Source organism: Anolis carolinensis, chromosome 4, assembly GCF_035594765.1.
Source record: "Anolis carolinensis isolate JA03-04 chromosome 4, rAnoCar3.1.pri, whole genome shotgun sequence".
In the NCBI taxonomy this organism is placed as follows: domain Eukaryota; kingdom Metazoa; phylum Chordata; class Lepidosauria; order Squamata; family Dactyloidae; genus Anolis; species Anolis carolinensis.
The window spans coordinates 102,050,739-102,073,485 of NC_085844.1; the positions used below are offsets into that span (position 1 = coordinate 102,050,739).

General features: G+C 42.3%; 1 protein-coding gene across 1 annotated transcript in view; it reads right to left on the reverse strand.

Annotated features, from left to right (window-relative positions):
* LOC134298627 (uncharacterized) overlaps positions 1-22,747 on the reverse strand; it is a 121,400-nt gene that overhangs the window by 44,419 nt on the left and 54,234 nt on the right. The gene's annotated exons all lie outside the window — the stretch shown is intronic.

A 22,747-nucleotide genomic window follows, 5' to 3' on the forward strand; every position in this document is an offset into this window, starting at 1 on the left:
TGGTATTATTTGGTGTTTGGTTCCAGGACCCCCCATGGATACAAATAATCCATAGGTGCTCAGGTTCTATTATAGTAAAATGTTGCCACTTAAAATAGCAAAGGTTGGTTTTTATGGGGTGGGATATATCTTCAAGGTGTAGATAGTTCAATCCATGCCTACAGAATCCATGAATACTGAGGACCAACAGTATGCCTTTTGTTCCCTATTTTTAAAGATTTTTCTTCTTTTCCCAATGCAATGCAAAGTGACCCTATATTTCTCTGCAGGAGACTCACCCCGAAACCTAGTCTGTACATACGGAAGAACTTCTCAATTCTATAAAATTTATTTCAGAAATGAACAAATCACCAAATTTTGCAGCATGAAGTAACATGTTCCTCAAAATAAATTCAAACAAATGCTTTCCTAATCCATGGCCCTTTCTAACTGACTGGTTTGAGCCAGTTCTCCACGTAAAAGCTGTATGCATTGCTCATAAAACTCAGGCAGCCAAGGTCACTCTGGTTTTGAGTAGGCACTATCATTAAGTGCATCATCTCTTAAATTGAAACAAGAACCCCCTAGCTTTGACAGATTATCTCAGCAAATAAGGACAAGATACCACAAACAAAGGGAATAATGTATGCATGATAAGAAGCCCTTTAGTTGACATCTAGAAAGCTGTAAGTCCAATAGTCCAAAATAAAAAAGGAATATTGGTTATGTATTAATAGATAAAATGTACATTGTTCGCAGTGATGTGGAAAACACTGCCACAATTTGTCATCCCCACCCTTCCTTTCTGTTTCTCTCTCATCTCTTTTGTCAGCCGCTGATCTGGAGTATGGAACTGGCCAGCAAGCCAAACACAAAGCAAGTTTTGGGTTCAGATATAATGACAAGCCAATAATTTAAAGAACTTAATTCAAAGGCAAAAAAGATGCTATGGATCTATTGGTCCTCATGGGGAGAGAGGGCAGGTTAATTTTTTGTGTGTGTCAGAAACGATTTGAGAACATACTGCAAGTCACTTCTGGTGTGAGAGAATTGGCCGTCTACAGTGATGTTGCCCACAGGATGCCCGGATGTGTTACCATCCTGCGGTGAAGCTTTTCTCGTGTCTCCATAAGCCAGAGCTGACAGATGGGAGCTCACCCCATCTTGCAGATTCAAACCGGCAACCTTCAGGTCAGCAACCCAACTTTCAGATCAGCAGTTCAACTGGCACAAGGGTTTAACTCATTGCACCACCACAGCTACAAAAATAAAGTTTAATATATTATAAAAATAAAGTTGTATATCTATATCTATCTATATATCTATATCTATATCTAAATCCACAGAACCCCCATGAAACCCTTTCCATCCTGGAGCAGACTGGGGGAGGATGGACCAAGTAGCATCACTCACTTCTTGCTCTGGGAGTTGTAGTTCACCCTTATACAGACAGCACTGAACCCAGCTGACTTCAAATCGGGACTGATGACCGTCACCCCGGCTTTCAAATTGATTTGAAATCGCAGCGGGGAGTTCCGCAGATCAGCCACCAAAGGAACGGAGCGGGACCGCAGCAGACTATTATTAAAAGATCTTTTTTTTTTCCTTCACTTTCCCCTTCCCTGAACTATGTAACAAACCCCCCAATAAAAGTAGCATTTATCTTAACAGTAACACTCTCTATCTGGTTATTTTGTGTCATTCTCTGACTCCTTCCTTTGCATGCAATCTCTCTCTCTCTCACTAACCCGTCTGATCTTTAAAAACCCTAGCGGAGGCTTCTCCGCCATAGATTAATACGGCGGACGATATAAATTGGCTCATATCTCTATCAAAATTACCCCTAGAACGCTCCTCTTTTAGTCCTAACCCTTTCTAAGGCTCCTGACTCGAAGACCACCAACTGAACCGAAATCGGTCCAGTTTTCGGCACCTCAACAGCTGACTGTCAAACGGGACCGACTGCTCTTTTCAAGCCGGGCTGCCCTCCTCCAGCCTTATCCCGGACTTTCCTCTCCCCGCGACTCGCGGAATGGTTTTAAGAGATCCCTAGCCCCTTTCTGTGAACTGGGGATGGGGGGATCGCTCTCCCGCTGGGGAGACATAGTTCTCCAAGGACCCTCACCCTCTCTGCAGCTGCCAGGGGGTGCCCGAACGGGTGACCTCCACGTTTCATTCATACCTTCATAATTTTATGAAGGAGAAGAACACTCTTCCCCAGACCTATCCCTGGACTTATGAAATCTTATACTTCCAAAGACTACAACCCACATGTGCCCCTTCCCCATGCCATCTCTATGAATTCCTCCCATCACAGATGAACTCTTTTCCCTCATGTATCCATGAATTTTCATATTCTATGTACCTGGACACCCTCATGACCCACTGTTGTATGAACTTCTAATCGTTGGGCTAACTTCATGAATTGTGAAATCATGCTGCTAGAACTCCACTTCTATGACTTTCCATATTGGGTTCCCCAGATGTTGTAAACCTCGTTCTTATCAAATGTTTTCAATTGTTTATATCATTCATGATCCCCCTTATGCAATGTAACCCCCCTCTATGGATTCCCCCTTACTTCCTTGAAATCTGTCTATCTGCCTATATGTATTTGTACTCTTTGGGATCCCCGGAAATTATGTGTTTTTTCCTAGCTGGGTTTACGCTCCAACTTTATTTTATTTCATTTTTATCTCATATAATTGTCAAATCATGAAATCAAATGGGAAATATTTTGACCCCAACATGAACCCTAGCCCCTATGACCCAGGTCCCCCTTCCCAAAAAAACAAAGGGATAATCTGCTACAGCTTAACCCAATCTAATTCAGATGGCATGGACAATATAAGGCTTGAGTCACCAAATTCGGAGTATAGTCCTAAAAGGTGATTCAGCCCCCAGGGCAAACATTGTCATATCTCAGGAAATTCCAGGACGCTGGGCGCCCTGTGGAGCCTATCAATTTTGGCTCATCAACACCCATCACCACTTCCCCTCTGGCACCCCAAGGCATATCTAAAATCTGTGAATGTGACAGGACCCCGGACATCCTTGATGGGTGCCATTAATTCCTTTAGAAATCGGCCGGGCAAGGATTAATCTGATATTTCCTGTCCTGTCACTTCATTGTTTCAATAGCTCCCGCCTCCTCCTCTCTGATTGGCCCGAGTGGGGACAAAAAGCGGCTCCCCATTGGGCCAGCAGAGCAAGGCGGGAAACAAAAGCCCACCTTGTTCAGCCTCCCAGCCTATCCGCGATCAGATGGGCGGGGGAGCGGGGCGGGAAATTCAAAGGGCTGTCAAACCGAAACATTGTATAAATATGGCTTTATTTGAAACAAATGTTACGCTAGTAGATCGAATGATCGCTATTAGCATCCTTTTCAGCTGAATCGCTCAATAAAGACTCCTTGGCGGATTTTCCTTCAACTTTGGCGGACCTTCTTCATTTCGGCTTCAGGTTGTATTGCGGCTTATATTCTCCTTTTGGCTTCGCCAAGGTCCGTTCCCTCCGGACCGGGTCGGGTCTCTCCTTAAGGGCCCGATCCCCTAAAACGCGGTCGATAACAGGACCAAACTTGCCACACTGCCTCATAATGCCCAACTGAGCATACAGGCAGGGTTTCGGGGTGATTGTCCTTTGGCTGTGGGAGTTGTAGTTCACCCTTATATAGACAGCACTGAACCCAGCCAACTTCGGATCTGGGCCAAACTTGGCACACCGCCTCATCATGTCCAACTGAGCATACAGGCAGGATTTTGGGGTGATTGTCCTTTGGCTCTGGGAGTTGTAGTTCACCCTTATATAGTCAGCACTGAACGCAGCCAACTTCAGATCTGGACCAAACTTGACACACTGCCTCATCATGCCCAACTGACCATACAGGCAGGTTTTCAGGGCATTTTCCTTTGGCTCTGGGAGTTGTAGTTCACCCTTATATAGTCAGCACTGAACCCAGCCAACTTCGGATCTGGACCAAACTTGGCACACAGCCCTATCATGCCGAACTGTGCACACAGGCAGGGTTTTGGGGTGATTGACCTTTGGCTCTGGGAGTTGTAGTTCACCCTTATACAGACAGCACTGAACCCAGCTGATGACGGATCTGGGCCAAACCTAAGTGATATTTCCTCACATCCCCAAACAACTCAATGCCGTCTACTAATAACATGGGCACCACCGGGTCCCCAAGCTAGTATATAATAAAAGTTAATGTTTGTATGTATGTGAGTATGTGCCAGCTTTCTGATTGGCCACCACTATCACAAGCCACTCTGACCGCCAGGAAGGATGGACCTAGACCAAACTTGGCACACATAACCCCTATGACCCATTCTATGTCCTGGTGCCATTTGGGGGGGATGATGGACCACAGATGATGGGATTTGCAGTACTTTCAACCGCTTCGACTCCCACAGATCACCGTGATGCCCACCAGTGACGGATCTGGACCAAACTAATAGTTTCTGACCATTTTTAAAAACCATGATGTCCAAAAAGTTAATATCAGTATGGCTGTAGTGGTTTGTAAATTTCATGTGTTTGTGTAGTGTATTGATCCAACAGATAAGAACTCAATCCTACATTTTTTCCAGTTTTCATCATAATTCTCTTAAATCTAATTTACCATTCTCTCAGTTCCTAAGATTAAAACGTAATTCTAGCACTCAAGAGGACTTTGATTCTACGGCAGGTATCCTGAAAAAACAACTCAGAGAGAGAGGATACCCTAATAGGATACTCAACACAGCCATGAGTAAGGCTAACTCCATCAACAGAAGTGAGTTACTACAGGAACGTCCTAGGAAGCACAATAATCGCATAATATGGCCCCTGACTCTGACACAATATTCATCCAAAATCACTAAGATTATTTCAAAACACTGGCATTTATTACAAGACATTCCTGGATGCCAAAACAAACCAATAATTGCTCATAAAAGATCCAGAAATTTAAGAGAACTTATGATCCATTCAGAATACAACTCTCCTACTACATCCCATATACTTACCACTAAGGGTCACACTAGCTGTGGCCACTGCAACTGTTGTCAGCAATCGCTTAAGGGTAAAATATATTCCTATCCAACACTTAAAATTAATATCACATTGCAACATTTAACAACATGTTCTACTAATAATGTTGTTTACCTTATACAATGCCCTTGTTTACTGTTATATATTGGAATAACCACCAGACCCCTTAAAACTAGGATAAACGAACATCGTTCACACATAAGGAATGGATCTACTGACTCTTCATTGTATTTACATTTTAATGAAAAAGCCCATGCGTACCATAGCTTTAAATTTTGTGCTTTAGAAAAAGTATTACCCAGAACAAATGCAGATGTGAAAAAACTTCTGCAAAGAGAATCCTTTTGGATTTTCAAACTACAAACATTAACTCCTCAGGGGCTAAACGATAGAATTGATAACACTTGTTTTCTGTAACATGTAACCTTACTTAAGAGGCATCCAAGAAATCTTTCATTTGCTTGTTATAGAACTCTACTTAAAACAGAGCCAGAGCTACTAATAAGAATGTAAGTAGAGAAGCGTGTTTTTTATCATTTTCTTTTTTAAAAAAACCCTTTTCCTTAGTAGTGTTAATATGGGAGTTTCATATATCTATTGTGTTTGTCCTTTATCTAGTGTGCTAAGCACAATAAAATTAAAACAGACACAACACCCGAGGAAGTGATAACGAAATAAGGGGAACAACCCGGGAGACCTTGTTGTGTTCCAGTTCTTGGCGTTGTGAAGCAAACAAAGAATTCCTTTGAATATAGAAACTGTTATCTTGGACACTGAATATTTTTTACTACAATTGACATTGGCCCAAGATTCTACGCAACTCCAGGAATAATATGGACTTGGTTGTCTCTTTTTGTCTGTTATTTACTTTTGATATGGTATACTTTGTGAGAGTATGACATGGATATTGTACCTTTGTTTATGAAATCCTGAAAGCAATTTTGTTATATGCAATATAGTTTGAAGAGAATTACTTTAATATAGAGTGGAGAAACATGAATTGTATTACATTTCTTGGGATTGTTACAAGAGTGTATACACATACATTATTTTTCTGTATTGTTATAGATATTTGTGCATCATCAGCTCCGGTTTGTTATCTGGCTGCCATAGTCGGAAGTTTGCTTTGAACAGCATTAAGTAGTTAGTGTAGATGGAGACTTTGTTTCATCTTGTCCTGCATCCAGTTTTTAAAAAATCAACAAAAAAATCAAGCATTTAAAACTGCCAACCTAGCAGTTCAAAAACATGTAAATGTGAATTGCTCAATAGGTAACAGCGCTCCATGCAGTCATGCCGGCCACATGACCTTGGAGGTGTCTACGGACAACGCCAGCTCTTCGGTTTAGAAATGGAGATGAGCACCAACTCCCAGAGTTGGACACAACTAGACTTAACGTCAGGGGAAAACCTTTACCTTTACTACTACTACTATTACTACTACTACTAATAATAATCTTTATTTATATTCCACTCTGTCTCTCCGAGGGGACTCAGAACGGATTACAGGTACATATATGGCAAACATTCATTACCGTTATATGATTGACAGAGACAGACAGTACATGAACAGAGACAAGGTTTCCCTCTTTTCATCCGGCTATGCTTGACTTGGCCATGGGAAGGTACTGTTGTTTCATTTTCCACACCAAAGAGCCTGTCATCCATGGATGCCTTCCTGGTCAGATTTTGCTGGCATGTTTTTCAGAGTGCCTTTTACCTCTCCACCAAAACGGTGCCTATTTATCTACTTACATTGTTGTTTTCGAACCGCTAGGTGAGCAGAAGCTTGGCTGAAGGTGGGAGCTCACTCCAATCCGGGCTTGAACTGCCAACCTTCTGGTCGGCAGGATCTTCTATAGCTGGCGGTTTAACCCGCTGTGCTAGCCTGGCCCTCCATTAAAGGCATACATTACAACTTCTTTGCACTATTATACATTGTGTGTATAATATGCACATTATACATGCAAGGAGGAATAACACTATTTCTTCTCCCCTTGATCAGAGGCTATATTTCATATATAGTTAAACATCCATTATGTGACTTTTAGTTGTACTTCTACTAATTACATTTCTCTAGCATCTATCAAAAACCAAAGTTGTCACGTATCCCCCATTTGTCTTTATAAAAGTACCAAATGGATTCCAATCTTTTCCAGATTCAACCCAATTTTTACCTTGATCAGCATTGTCAGCGAATTGACTGAAATAGAACTCCCTCATTTTCAAGGCCAAATTCAATAGCTGTTTCTTACATAGGAAAAAGCATGTTGTACGTGCCTACCGTGCATGCATTAAAACTGAAGAACTGCACCAAAAAGAGATGACAATTCTGATTCAGCATTAGCATGGTTAAATGCATAGAATGCATAGAAATTCAGGCCTGAACTTTCAAAAATTATTATTTCAGATATAAAGAAACGTGTGAATGTTGAGAAACTTTTACTAAAAAAATCCTTACCCATTCTGTATTGTGAGAAAGTAAAGATAATTTTTTTCATTTTATACAAATCCTAATGCAATTTTCAGCTCTAGGTGCCTGCCATGTGTCATCTTCCGGTTAAAGAAGAGGAGGAAATTTAATAAGTCGGCATATTATGCTATGCACAGTTTAAAATCCGTGTCATAAAGAAATCACTACAGAGTCCCAAAATGTAAGGCACTCATTCATTTCATTTGGCATGGACATGCTCAAGGTTTCCTTTCACACAGGAGATTCCAGTCCCACAGCTTTTACCACTGATACTTAAAAGGATGTGTTGGTCACACACATCATGAGCTGTTACCCTCCTTGCCTGTTTCCTCTGACTTTCCAGGATGAGTTTTCCTTGCAAGCTCTTGATCCACTGAGGTTACTTTACATCAACATCTGGATCCTCTTAATGCTTTGAATAAAATTAGAACACTGTTTCTGATTCATTAGATGGTTGTTTTTCTCTTTTAAAGTCTTACTGTGCAACAGTTTCCTTGAGGAAAGATTCTCTTCATGATGACCATAATTTGTTTTAGCCTTTTCAAAGAGGGAAGTGGGGGAGGCAGGAGATATTTCCAAAGAGGCAGCTGTTATTTCAAGGTAAAATAAATGTGTACATAGCTAACAGGAGCAGGAAGTGGGAAACAAAATTCTAATTAGTTGGTGTCCAGAGATAAACATGATGTGGTGTGGGATGTCAAAGAAGAAGACCCTTCCATTAGGCACTGCATGAGATCCATCATAACTGAATGTTGTGGTCTAATTGGGAGATTGTTCAATTGCATTCTGTCTATGCTTCCAAGGCAGAATTCCATAGAAGGAAATTTTATGTATCTGTGTTTACGCAATAACAGTAAATATGGAAGGAGGAAATCGTGTCTCTCTTTGAGATAGCAGTTTTTGTTGTTGTTTATTTGTTCATTCGCTTCCGACTCTTTGTGACCTCATGGACCAGTCCACGCCAGAGCTTCCTGTCGGCCGACACCACCGCCAGCTCCTTCAAGGTCAAGCCAGTCATTTCAAGGATACCACCCATCCATCTTGCCCTTGGTTGGCCCCCCTTCCCTTTTCCTTCAATTTTCCCCAGCATCATGGTCATCTCCAAGCTTTCCTGTCTCCTCATTATGTGGCCGAAGTACTTCATCTTTGCCTCTAATATCCTTCCCTCCGGTGATTATTTGGCTTGGTACTCCACCAGTCAAGGTGGTGCTGCTTCCATAATTTCCCCTGAACAATTAGTCTGCTTAGATAAGGCAGACAGCAAACACTGTATTATACACATGTATTATATACTAGCTTGGGTTCCTGGTGATGCCTGGATTATTAGAAAAGGGCCTTGCTTGTTTTTGGATGTTAGATAATATCAGTTTGGCCATATGTTACACTATGTGTTTGAAAAAAAACCTCATTGTTTTCTGTTGTTTTTTTTATGAATGCTCCCACAGAAAATGCATAAGGCTGTGGGTGAACTACAATTCCCCAAAATCTTGGGTCAAGCCTCCCAAAACTTCCCTAGCATTCACAGTTGGCCCTGTTGGGTCTGTGTGCCAAGTTTGGTCCAGATCTGTCACTTGCTGAGTTCAATGTTCTCTGAATACGAGTGAACTATAACTCTCTGATGCCAAGGTCAATCACCCGCAAAGCCTGCTAGTATTTACAGTTGCCCATGTTGGGCAGTGGGTGAGGTCATGTAAATAAAGAACACATTGGGATGTGCTCGCTGTAACCTGCAATATACTGGGAGGGGGTGACTTGGTGGCTCCACAGCACTGGGAACTATAGCCTGTTTGTGGAGGCCAGAGGCTGTCTGTGTGAGTAGACACCTGTGCCCCATAAACACATACAGATTTTCACTTTTATTATGTGTATAGACACAAAACCACTATTCCACAGAAATTACTGATAGCAATAATGTAAACAGGATGAGTACCCTTGCCATCGCAAATTCTCGGCATTCACACAACTGCACCAATTTGCCAGTCCATAGTCCTACACTTCTACATCAGCATAACCTTGTAACCCCACACGCTCACACCTCTGCTGCTCATTTTTCTGAAACCATAAAAACCCATCTCTGGAACACCTTCAACTCATATCAGAGCATTGGAAACTGGTATAGAAGAATCTGTCAAAAGCAGTGCTATGCTTTAGGTGATGGAATTCTTAGAATGCCTTCAGCTTGCCCAAGTCTGATTCTGCCCATCAAAGGACAATACACAGCCTTTTTCTGTAGCATTCTTCATCTTTTCTGGCAACCAAGAGATAGCCTACAGCTATTTCATTTTTCTCCTGCTGTAATGTTTCCTCCATTCTTCTTGCTGTGAATGGCAGGATTTTAATGTAATTGGACTGCTTCATGGTGTGTTGTTTTCTAACGCAGAAACAGTCTCTGGACAAGAGATAGATAACATGTTTGGGGTAACTGTCAAGCACCTTTCTACAACAGGAAAAACAAAACATGGAAATTAATAGCCTTTGGACAGCTGCTAACTCTGTAGTATTCCCTGAACCTTGAGTTGTGGCATCATATATAATTCTCCTCCACATAATCTCAGAGGCTTCATGGAAACAAAGAGCAAATAAGCACCTGCTATATTATTTTCTTCTCACTATATCACAATGTTGTGTATGCGCATGTGTGCAATTAGCCCTCTATATCCACAGGTTTTACATCTACATCTACAAATTTGAAATATTTAAGAAAAAGTTTCAAAAATGAAAACCTCAATTTTGCCACAAACCAAGCATTGTGTTGATAGGCAGGCATATCGTTTTATAGTCTCATGCTTTTTCACAGCTCCTTGGGCACTTATTCGAGTTGTTTGTCATTTTTGTTTATTAATATACTAATATACCAGTTATACAAATAGCTCCTGTTCTTGCCACTCTGGCACTTCAGTTGTGAATTGATGGCAGCTAGTGAATTGATGACAGCTAATTTTATGTACAAATTTCTGCATTTTTAAAATTGTGCTATTTTATTTTAAGTTATCTGTGTTTTGATAGTGGCTTATTATAATTTGATGTGACATTGTTTTATACTCATGTACTGTTTTATGTTATATGCTGCACCCTGGAGTGCCTTTGTAAGCCGCCCCGAGTCCCTTCGGGGAGATGGTGGTGGGATATAAATAAAGTTGTTATTATTATTATTATTATTATTATTATTATTATTATTAAAAAGTTGTCAATTGACTTCTCCTTTATTGTACAAAACAACATATACATTTGTGTCAGTTTTAGAACTTATATAATCCATTTTTAAAGAGAAGTTCATTTTTTTCCATTTTTGTGCATAAAGTAGGCTTGCATTACAATCATGTAGTGTAATAACTTTAAATTCACATTTTTGTTTATTCATTTCAGAGTCTCAGTAGAAACAAAGTTGGATCTAGCTGTTTGTTATTTCATGTAAGGGATACCCTTCAGTTAGACCATTGTATATAATGGGGCTTGAGCATTCACAGATTTTGGTATCCATAGGGAGTCCTGGAACCAAGCAGATACAAGGTATTCCTGCACTACAGTTAGATTCTACTTATGACAGGGAGAATTTATGCATATTCAGCAGCCCTCTTCACTGCAGATATGTCTCCCAGTGCTTACAGTATGAGGTGGAGAAGAATAAAAAGATGCAAATGTGAAGGTAGGGGCATGGGTCTGAACCTCTTGCTTCGTTTTTACTTAATACTAGCTTGGGGACACGGTGGTGCCCGGGTTATTAGTAGAGGGCATTGAGCTGTTTTGGATATTATGAATGGGCCCATTGCTGTAGATCTGTGGCCAATGGGGTTTGCAGTGGGAGGTGATTTGGGTGAAAGTACTGCTAATCCCATAATCCTTTGCTGCAGGGTGCAAAGTGTGTCATTTGGAATATGTGTGCCAAGTTTGGTTCAGTTCTGTCAATTGTAGCATTTGCAGTGATCTCTGGAAGTGAGTGAAGATACTGCAAGTCCCATCATCCAAGGTCCAAACTCTTCCAAACCACATCAGGATGTAGAGTTGGTAATGGGCCTCTGTGTACCAAGTTTGGTACTGATTCATCATTGGTGGGAGTTGCAGTGCTCTCAGGAAGCCAGTGAAGGTATTGCAAGTCCCATGGTCCATCCCCCTCCAAACAGCACCCAGGTGTAGAGTAGGACATGGGGCTCTATGTGCCAAGTTTGGTCTTGTTTACGCATTGGTGGGAGTCACAATGTTCTCAGGAAGTGAGTGAATGTATTGCAAATCCCATTATCCATGGTCCATTGTACTCCAAACTTCACCAGGGTATAGAGTGGGTCATGGGTGCTCTGTGTTCCAAGTTTGGTCTTGATCAGTCATTTGTAGCAGTTGCAGTGTTCTGAGGAATTAAGTGAAGGTACTGGAAGTCCCATTACCCTTGGTATGCCTTCCCCCAAATTGCACCAGGAAGTAAAGTTGGTCATGCGGGTTATGTGTGCTAACGTTGATCCTGATCCATCCTTAGTTATAGTAACAGTGTGTCGGAGACAAAATGTTTGAAAGTACTGCAAATCCCATAATCCTTGGTCCATCATCCCCGAAATGGCTCCAGTCTGTAAAGTGGGTCATGGGGGGTAGGTTTGGTCCTGATCCATCATTAGTTAGAGTAACAGTGATCTGTTGGAGACAATGTGTTGGAAAGTACTGCAAATCCCATCATCCTTGGTCCATTCTCCCCAAAGTGCTGTAGCATGGAAAGCATGTCATTTGGGATATGTGTGCCAAGTGTGGTCCAATTGTGTTATTCTTGTGAATTGCAGTGGTCTGAGGAAGTGAGTGAAGGCACTGGAAGTCCCATCATCCTAGGTATGTCCTCCCCCAATCTGCACCAGGACGTAAATCGGGTCATTGGGGTTCTGTGTGCCAAGTTTGGTCCAGTTCCGTCACTGGTGGGCATCACAGTCATCTGTAAGAGTAGGAACTATTGAAAGTACTACAAATCTCATCATCTGTGGTCCATCATCCCCCAAACGGCACCAGGACGGAAAGTGCATCATGGGGGTTAAGTGTATCAAGTTTGGGCCAGGTCCCTCATTCCTGGCTATGACAGTCGCCTATGAAAGTGGCGGCCAATTAGAGGGTTGCATTACCCACATACATACATACCTGCATACAAACATTCACTTTTATTATATACTAGCTTGGGGACCCGGCGGTGCCCGGGTTATTTGAGAATGGAACTGTTTGCCTTTGTTCCAAGTTTAGTCTCGATCCAGTGTCAGTTGGCTTCAGTTGGTACAGGTGAACTACAACTCCCATGGTCCATCCCACTCCAAACAGTGCCAGGGTGTAAAGTAGGTCATGAGGATTTGATGTGTCAAGTTTGGTCTTGATCAGACATTGGTGGGGGTCACAGTGGTCTGGGGAAGTGAGTGATGGTACTGTAAATCCCATCATCCATGGTGCATTGTTCCTCAAACCGCAGCAGGACATAAAGGGGGGATGGGGATATGTTTGCCAAGTTTGATCTTGATCAGTCATTGGTGTGGGTTGCAGTGGTCTGAGTGAAGGTACTGTAAATCCCATCTTCCCTGGTCAGTTGTTCCCTCAAACAACAGGAGGACTTAAAGTTGGCCACATTGCACTTGTGTCTCAAGTTTGGTACAGTTTCATCATTCATGGGCATCACAGTGGTCTGTGGGAGGTGAATTGGGTAAAGGTACTGGAAATCCCATCATCCTTGGTGCATTCTCCTGCAAAGCACACCAGGAGATAAATTGTGTCACATTGCACCTGTGTGTACAGTTTCATCTTTCATTGGTATCACAGTGGTCTGTGGGAGGTGAATTGGGTGAGGGTACTGCAAATCCCATCATCCATGACCCACCCTGTGCCAAACTGCTGTAGCATATAAAGTGTGTCATTTGGGATATCTATACCACATTTGGTTCAGTTCTGTCATTTATAGCAGTTGGTGTGGTCTCAAGAAGTGAGTGAAGGTAGTGCATGTCCCATCATCCTTGGTGTATCCTCCCCCAAACTGCCCCAGGACTTAAAGGGGTTCATGGGGGTTCTCTGTGTGAAGTTTGGTCCAGTTCCGTCACTGGTGGACATCGCAGTGGCCTGTGGGAATCGTAGTGATTGAAAGTACTACATATCCCATCACCCATGGTCCATCATCCCGCAAATGGCACCAGGACATAAAGCGCATCATGGGGTAGACTGTCTGGAATTGTGGGAGTTGGAGTCCAAAACACCTGGAGGGCCCAAGTTGGCCCATGCCTGGTTTAAAGGCTTTCATACAATCCTAGAGTTAGAAGGGGCACCCAAAGGCCATCTAGTCGAACCCCCTTCTGCCATAGAGGAAGACACCATCCAAGCCCTCCTGACAGATGGCCATCCAGTCATAAATACGATTGGGAGATAGAGTCCTAGATTTGAAAGGGGTCTCTGAAGGTCATCCAGTCCAGCCCCGTCTGCCACAAAGGAAGACACCATCCAAGCCCTCCCGACAGAAGGTCATTCCAACCATACATACGATTAAGACATTTATTTATTTATTTATTTATTTATTTATTTCTGATATTTCTCCCCCACCTTTCTGCAATGGACCCAAAGTGGCTTGCAAGGTCATTAAGCCACGTGCTAACATCCACCATATAAATAAAACATAAAAGTAACATCAAGCAATAGTAGTATAAATAAGACATAGCGGGGTTCAGTGGGGGCAGGTGAACTACAACTCCCATATGCAAGTCCATCATCCATGGTCCATCGCACTCCAAACAGTGCCCGGATGTATAGTAGGTCATGAAGACTGTATGTGTCAAGCCTGTTAGAGTGAGTAGGCCAAAGCCTGCTGGTGGTAGTTTTTTGCCTCAGTAAAAACTGAGGGGGGGGGGGGGGAGTAAACCATCCTTAAAAGGAAAGATTAAAAAGATAGTCATTATTTTCTCTTTAGTGTGCTGTGAATAGTACTGTGTCCCAATGAGCCAGGGAAAAGCTGCCTTCTTTGGAAAAATATTGAGGAAGGAAGATGGCGTCCTGTTTTGGGGCCTAGCAGGGCCTAGCATCCTGCAAAGGCCGAGACATGTCAGTAGAAGCGCTGAAGGGGGGTGAGGTGAGGGAGTAGAAGTTTTCATAAACATACCCGCAACCATTGTTTAAAAGGAAGCATTAAAACAGAATTATTTTCCATCATTAGTTGGATTCAGAATGCTGTGAATGTGTGAGTGAACTGTAATTCCTAGCACCCAAAGTTTTTTTATTATCAGTATGCACAGTTGGCCATGTTGGGTCTATTTGGTCCATATCCGTCGTCAGTGGGTTCATGGGTCCCAGGGGTTATATGTGTCAAGTTTGGTCCAGGTCCGGCCTTCCTGGTGGTCCCAGTGATATTTTTGATTATAAAAGTGTAGGCCGAAGACTGTTAAGTGTACCAAAGCTAGCGTCGTTCTGAGGAGAGAGAGTAGGCCGAAGCCTGCTGGTAGTAGTTTTTGCCTCAGGGGTCCCAGTGGCCTGTGAAAGTGGCGGCCAATCAGAAAGCTGGCCCATATTCCGGCCGGCCAATCGGAAAGCTGGCCCATATTCCGGCGGGCCAATCAAAACGCTGGCACATACACCGCCCGACCAATCAAAACGCTGGCACATACAAACACTGACACTATATATATATATATATATATATATATATATATATATATATATATTGTTAAACATAAGTTATTAACCCAGCAGTGCAGTCGGTTAAACCACTGAGCTGCGGAACTTGCTGATGAAAGGGTCAGTGGTTCGAATCTGGGGAATGGGGTGAGCTCCCACTGTTAGCCCCAGCTTCTGCCAATCTAGCAGTTAAAAAACATGCAAATGTGAGTAGGTACCGCTCCAGTGGGAAGGTAATGGCACTCCATGCAGTCATGACCTTGGATGTATCTACGGACAACGCCAGCTCTTCAGCTTAGAAATGGAGATGTGCACCAACCCTCAGAGTCGGACATGATTAGACTTGATGTCAGGGGAAAACCTTTACCTTTACTATGGGAGGAATAATAATGTATTTGTGTTTTTGTGTGTGAAGGGGGAATTCACCAGTTGTTTATCAACTGTGCCTGACGGGTGGGTACGCCTTCTGGAGAAAATCCCTTTAAACATCTACAGCAGTATATTCAGTTGGTGGGGGTCACAGTTTATCTGGATGCAGGTGAACTATAACTCTCATCAATCAAGGTCAATATTCCCCAAACATCTCCAATATTTTCTGTTGGTCATGGGGAGTCTGTATGCCTAGTCTTATTCCAGGTCCATTATTTTTGTAGGTCTCAGTGGTCTGTTGAAGTTGGAGCTGAATTGGGTAGAGGTACTGCAAATCCCATCATTCATGGTCTGTCCGTCTCCTATCGGCACCAGGACATGAAGTGAATAATGGAGTGTCTGATTGCCAAATATGGTCCAGGTCTGTCATTTATGGGGGTCGCAGTGGTCTGATTCTGTTTAAGATACTGAAAATCCCATCATCTGTGGTTTGTCCTCCCCTAGCTGCACCAGGACATAAAGTGGGTCATGGGGGTCTGTGTGCCAGGTTTGGTCCTGATCTGTCATTGATGCATAGAGTGGCAGATACTGTCACAGAAGCACCGAGACTCGCCACACAAGGTAAGTCCCAGGGCTACAGTGCCATCATGGGCTATTGACTGACTTTTCCCATCAATAGTCCCAGACAGTTTCATTGTGGGATGGTGGCAGACTACCAGCAGGTATTGCTACTGTGCCAATTTACCATCTCCATGTAATAAAATCCCTGATCTAGTTTAATTCAAAACAAAAGGACAGAAATATTTGCTTCTTTGTTACCAGCTTCTTTTCCACCAACTAAATGAAGCTCTTAAGGTTGTTAGGTTCATAACAGAGATTTTCAAGAGACAGAGTTAAAAAAAACAAAACCCTGAAACACAACCAAGCCAAAGTCACCAAAAATAAGACTTGTCTGGGTGGCTGTAAAACACAAATTGAACACTCCTTAATTTCTCCTCCTCGGGATGTGGTTTTATGCCTGGCAGTATCATCTCACCTTGGCAATGAGGAAACTGAATAAAATCAGCAATTAAATACATATTTAACCCTTCACATTTCCCTTCCTTACTGGATGGATCTCCAATGCCCTCGGTCACCCCTTCCTTTGCAGTATGCTCTGAAACACACAGGATTTTTTAAGTATGGGGTGTGATCTGTGGTAAGATTCTATTTAAGAAAACTATTAAAATGTGTGCTTTGTCCATCATACACAAAACCAATTGCAAGTATTTCTTTAAAAAAAAAAGTTCTGAATGGCTTACTGTGACTCATTCTGCAACATTAGAAATCTGAGGACTGAAGGAAAATTTCATTGGGGGCAGAATTCCTATGTAGAAGCAATGTCCTTGTTTGGCCAGTCCATAACTAAACCCATGAAGTCTACCGTGTTTCCCCGAAAATAAGACAGTGTCTTATATTAATTTTTGCTCCCAAAGATGTGCTAGGTCTTATTTTCAGGGGATGTCTTATTTTTCCATGAGGAAGAATTCACATTTATTGTTGAACAAAAAAATGAACATTGATTATATACTGTACAGTAGTTGTCATCACAAACCAGCATAACCAAACTGTGAATCCTATCAATAATTTCTTGTTACTACCATTATTCCCATGTACAACAATCTATGGTACATATGTTTACTGATCCTGCAGGCTGTAAATGTTCTGTTTGGCGGGCATGCTTCCAAACAAAAACTTTGCTAGGTCTTACTTTCGGGGGAGGCCTTATATTTAGCAATTCAGCAAAACCTCTACTAGGTCTTATTTTCTGGGGATGTCTTATTTTAGGGGAAACAGGTTAGAAATCTCAAGGGTTATGCTCCTCATTGACTATAAGTGGAAATCAAGTATGCAAAAGAATCCTGTAGCACTAGTGTTGCGCATTTGTATGGAATTGCTATCCATTTCTGTATGTTCCATTTGTACGGCCACATTTTCATTTTCAGGTGCTGCTTCTGATAATGGGTGCCTATACAAATTGGCATTTTGGAAAAGGTGTGAAAAAACTGAATATTTGCATGCCTATCAGTGTTGCAGGCCCTGGGAGGCACGGGAGCTTCTCTCTTCTCACCCTCCCCCCTTTAACTGTGTAAAGCAAAGGGGAAAAAAACCTTACTGTAACTCTATCGGCATGTGTGGACACAGCGTATCTTCAGCGCTCCACTTCAGTATCTGGCACGCAAGTAAATAGAGTGCTGAGTAAGATGCACTATTTCACTGCTTCGCTTCAGGGCCTGCTGGCAGGCCAGCTCACCAGGTGCAGTCTTTTTACCAAGGAGAGCACTTCTGGCACATGCTTGCATTTTGGGCCTGCTCACCAGATGCACTCCCCTTGGGAAAAGACTGTGTCTGCTGAGCAGGCCTGTCAGCAGGCCCTGAAGTGGAGCGCTGAAATAGTGCATCTTACTTGGCGCTCTGCTTACTTGCACGCCAAACCCTGAATTGGAGTGCCAAAGATGCGCTGTGTCCACACACGCTACAGGAGTTACAGTAAGGTACGAGGGTTATCCAGAAAGTTCATTACGTTTTGGAATTAAAAATAAACAAAGTATAGGAGAAAACATTTACCATATTCAGTTGAAAGTCAGACCGAAATACTAGTTCTCACCATAGTCCCCATTGAAATCTAGGCAGTTAGATTTCAAACACTTTTATCGCTATGATAACTGCCTAGATTTCAATGGGGACTATGGTGAGAACTAGTATTTGGGTCTGGCTTTCAACTGAATATGGTAAATGTTTTCTCCTATACTTTGTTTATTTTTAATTCCAAAACGTAATGAACTTTCTGGATAGCCCTCGTATTTTCCTTTGTTTATACAGTTAAGGGGGGGGGGGGGGGAGAGAGAGAAGTGCCTGTGCCTCCCAGGTACTGCAGCCCTGACAAGCACGAAAATTAGACGACAAACAGTTATCATTCCCACTTTTCATTCGTTTCACTAGTATTTCTGTACCAGAAGGGGGTATACCATTTTGTGCATTCCAAATAAACAAAATGGTACGAAAACACAAATAAAATGGATGAAACTATAACCAAACCCATGTCTATGTAGCACATTTGAGACTAACTGAAAGAAAGAAATTTTAGCATAAGCTTTCATAGAAATCCTGATCCCTCACATTGGAAATAAAATTAACCTTTTTTATTTTATTAAGATTAGACCAAGTTTTCAGGCATAGTCACCACTTCTGGGTGAAATGAAGGTTGCCAGTTTTCAGATGAATAGGCACAGGTGTTTTCCTCAAGAGCAGACTTGACATTTTGGCAGGTATCCAAGCAAATGATGCATTTTGTTCTGCGAGGTAACTGTGGAGGATTGCTCTGAAAACAACAGACAACATAATTGTATCCACAAGTAACTAAGCTACAAATTTCCAGGAAGACAAACACAGTGTTTTATTTGGAAGAGGAAGACTGACATTTGGGGTAAGTTGTTTTCCCCTGTGGGATTTTAAAAACGATATGTATAAAACGGCATACGTCATAGAGGTCTATGCAAAGTTTCATAAAAAATAGATTTGGGCTAGAAAAATACAAGAAGTGAAGATTGACTATTGGCCTTATCAGATGCAGTCTTTTCTGCATCTTCTACCTGTTTCTCCATACTGCTGAAACAGAGTCCCATGGAGCTCCCTCAGAGGGGCTCTGTTTTGGCAGGATAAAGAAAACAGAGAAACACGGGGGAAAGACGAACTTAGCATCATAGAATCATAGAATCCTAGAGTTGGAAGAGACCTCATGGGCCTCCAGTCCAACCCCCTGCCAAGATGCAGGAAAATCACATTCAAAGAACCCCCAACAGATGGCCATCCAGTCTCTGTTTAAAAGCCTCCACACTCCGGGGCAGAGAGTTCCACTGCTGAACAGCTCTCACAGTGAGGAAGTTCTTCCTAATGTTCAGGTGGAATCTGCTTTCCTGTAGTTTGAAGCCATAGTTTTGCTTCCTAGTCTGCAGGGCAGCAGCAAACAAGCTTGCTCCCTCCTCCCTATGACTTCCCCTCTCATATTTATACACGGCCATCCTGTCTCCTCTCAGCCTTCTCTACCGAAGGCTAAATATGCCCAGCTCTTTAAATTGCTCCTCATAGGGCTCATTCTCCAGACCCTTGATCATTTTAGTCACCCTCCTCTGGACACTTTCCAGCTTGTCAACATCTCCCTTCAATTGCGGTGCCCAGAATTGGATACAGTATTCCAGGTGTGGTCTGACTAAGGCAGAATAGAGGGGTAGTGTGACTTCCCTGGATCTAGACACTATACTCTTATTTATGCAGGCCAAAATCCCATTGGCTTTTTAAACTGCCGCATCACATCGTTGGCTTGTATTTAACTTGTTGTCTATGAGGACTCCAATATCTTTTTCACATGTACTGCTTTCAAGCCAGGCGTCCCCCATTCTGTATCTTTGCATTTCATTTTTTTTCTGTTTTCATTTTTAAGAGTCCATCTGATGAGGCCCTTAAGATGTTCTTTTTAAAAAATGTAAGCTGATGTAAATGGGGGGTGCAAATCTATAGGCAATAACTGAAGACTGAGGGGTTGAATTCTCATAGAGATGCAGTGGCTACAGTTATTCTACTTAACCCATCAACAATTTTTAAAGAGATTCAAAGCATAAAATACAAGAATGTACCTTTTCCAGGCTAAATAAACACCTCCATTCCAATTGCTTAGTTAAGCATGCCCCTTTCAGCCATACCAAAACTCCAATATTCCACTTTCTTATATTCTCATCATGTCCCACCCTCTAAGGAGGCAAAGGAAACCCCTTCCTTCAATGCCAAGAGTATAAATATTTCTTCTTTTATGCTATTCTATCTATCTATAGGAGCTCCCGGTGGCACAGTGGGTTAAACCACCGAGCTGCTGAATTTGCTGACTGAAAGGTCGGTGGTTCGAATCCGGGAGCAGGGTTGAGCTCCTGCTGTTAGCCCCAGCTTCTGCCAACCTAACAGTTCGAAAACATGCAAATGTGAGTAGATCAATAGGTACTACTCAGCAGGAAGGTAACAGCACTCCATGTAGTCATGCTGGCCACATGACCTTGGAGGCATCTATGGACAATGCTGGCTCTTCGGCTTAGAAATGGAAATGAGCATCAATCTCCAGAGTCGGACACTACTAGACTTAATGTCAGGGGAAAACCTTTACCTTTACCTTATATATTTATCTATCACCTACCTATCTACCTACCTATTTCTGGAAAACTGTTGTAAATTGAAACATTATATATGGGTGCAATGTGAATTGCAACTCACTTGTAGTGCTAGATGAACACCCATCTCATAGTCCCATTCATACAATACATCTCTGTTGTGTTTGTCTATAGTTTTCCAGTAATGCCAGAGTTATGAAGGAAGAATCCAACGGTTGTCCTGATCCATTTTATTTCAAAATTGGGTCACCGATATCCTCGGTCCATGAAGGGCATTTCCAAGCACACAATTAGAGCACACTGACACTATTTCAACTGCCATGGCTTCATATTATGGAATACTGGGATTTTTTCTTTCGATTTAGAAATCAGAATTCCCAGTACAAAAGCTCTTTTAATGCATCACCTGACTACAAACCCCAGGATTTCATATGATGCACTATGATAATTAAAGTGGAACCACAGTATTATAACTGTGCAATTTGAAAAGTGTAGAAGCAATCAAAACTCCATTTAGCATTTTGTTTCAAGGTAAGTTCTCAGAAAATGGCAATACTATCTCTACCAGGTCAACAAGAATTGTAACACAAGTGACTTTAGTTTAATTCCTAGTGGCGCAACAGGTTAAATCGCTGAGATGCTGAACTTGCTGACCAGATGGTAGGCAGTTCGAATCTGTGGGACAGGGTGAGCTCCTGCTGTTAGCCCCAGCTTCTGCCAACCTAGCAGTTCGAAAACATGCAAATGTGAGTAGATCAATAGGTACCATGTCAGCGGGAAGGTAAACGGTGCTTCATGCAGTCATGCTGGCCACATAACCTAGGAGTCATTTACAGACAACGCAGGCTCTTCGACTTAGAAATGGAGATGAGTACCACCCCCAGAGCCAAGGATGACCACCCAACCCCTCAGAGCCAGACGGGGAAGCCTTTATCTTTTTCTGTGTTTCATTGTTTTTGTGCCAGTGGTTCTCAAACTGTGGGTAGCGGGCCACAAGATGGAAAATCCGGTCTACAAACAATCTTCCTCTTTATTTATTTTATTTTATTAATTTTATTTCCGCCCCTTTCCACAGAGCTGAACATTGCATTGGATAGACCACATCAGCCCTAGATTATTAAATATGGTTTTCTATGGGCGAGCAGATGGCAACTAGTGGATGGCATTTGTTCCGTTTCAGAAACTAGAGCTGATGTGGTCTATCTAATACAATTTTCTGAATCAGCATCCCAATCAACCAAACCAAATCTAAGTTGACCAAATACTGATTTGTAACCCTTTTGGAGAGTGGTCCCTGGTCAAGCGGTCCCTTTTTAAGTGGGTCCTGGTTAAAAAAAAAAAAAAGGTTGGGTACCACTGCTCTAGGCATTGAATGTTTGCCTTTGAGTCCCATTGGAGAGATAGGGCGGAATACAAATAAATTATTATTATTTTATTTTATGACACAGCAAAAAGATAGATATGCTGGATTTCGTATCACAAAATCACAAGTCGAACACTTCCCAAGCATTTAGGACTGTGTAATGTATTTTCGGATGATGCACGCAGATCCTAGTAGGGTGGCCTTTTGCAGTTGGCAGATCGTAATTTTGTCAATGTCTATTGTTTCCAAATGCCGGCTGAGCTCTTTTGGCACGGCACCCAATGTGCCCATCACCACCGGGACCACCTGCACTGGTTTCTGCCAGAGTCTTTGTAAGTTCATTCTTGAGGTCCTGATAGTGGCTGAGTTTTTCCTGTTGTTTTTCATCAATGCGACTGTCACCTAGGATGGCAACATCAATGATCCAAACCTTTTTCTTTTCCACAACTGTGATGTCTGGTGTGTTGTGTTCCAGAACTTTGTCAGTCTGGATTCGGAAGTCCCACAGTATCTTTGCATGCTCATTTTCCAATACTTTTGCAGATTTGTGATCCCACCAGTTCTTTACTGCTGGGAGGTGGTACTTGAGGCATAAGTTCCAATGAATCATTTGGGCCACATAGTTGTGCCTCTGTTTGTAGTCTGTCTGTGCGATTTTCTTACAGCAGCTGAGGATATGATCAATGGTTTCATCGGTTTCCAGTCTGCATCATCAGCTGACCC